At 72.6% G+C, this 310-nt stretch overlaps 1 protein-coding gene across 2 annotated transcripts in view; it reads left to right on the top strand.

Annotated features, from left to right (window-relative positions):
* Positions 1-33: 33 nt before the first annotated feature.
* Positions 34-310, top strand: part of E2F8 (E2F transcription factor 8) — an 18,029-nt gene continuing 17,752 nt past the window's right edge. The window contains exon 1 of one of the 2 annotated variants that reach the window (XM_011937483.1): positions 34-196. The gene's annotated coding sequence lies outside the window, so the exon portion shown is untranslated. Of the gene's footprint in view, positions 287-310 lie in introns of both variants that reach the window. The other variant, XM_011937484.1, reaches the window with a different exon arrangement.

Here is a 310-nt window from a genome sequence, read left to right as displayed (position 1 = left end):
GGGCGTGGGGGAGGGGAGCGGCCCTCCCCGCCCGCGGGATCTGCTCGCGCCGGGAGCGGGTTAATTTCAAATCGGGGGCTTGGCTGCTCCTGGACGGTCACGCTCCCTCTGCCCGCCAGCCGGCCTGCCTGTCCCGGTCCTGGCGTCTCTCTCCGGCACCCACCTCGGCGCTGCGTAAAGACTGACTGACTGCCAGGTACGCGGGCTCCCGAGCCTGAGAGGGGCAGCGGTGCTGAGGAGTCCCGGCTCAGCCCTCGCCGGCTCCCGCCGTGAGGTGGATTGACAGGCCAGCGGGACGCAGAGGGGCGGC

Source organism: Colobus angolensis, unplaced genomic scaffold (assembly GCF_000951035.1).
Source record: "Colobus angolensis palliatus isolate OR3802 unplaced genomic scaffold, Cang.pa_1.0 Scaffold164, whole genome shotgun sequence".
Lineage (NCBI taxonomy): Eukaryota > Metazoa > Chordata > Mammalia > Primates > Cercopithecidae > Colobus > Colobus angolensis.
This window is presented reverse-complemented; position numbering and strand designations above follow the sequence as displayed.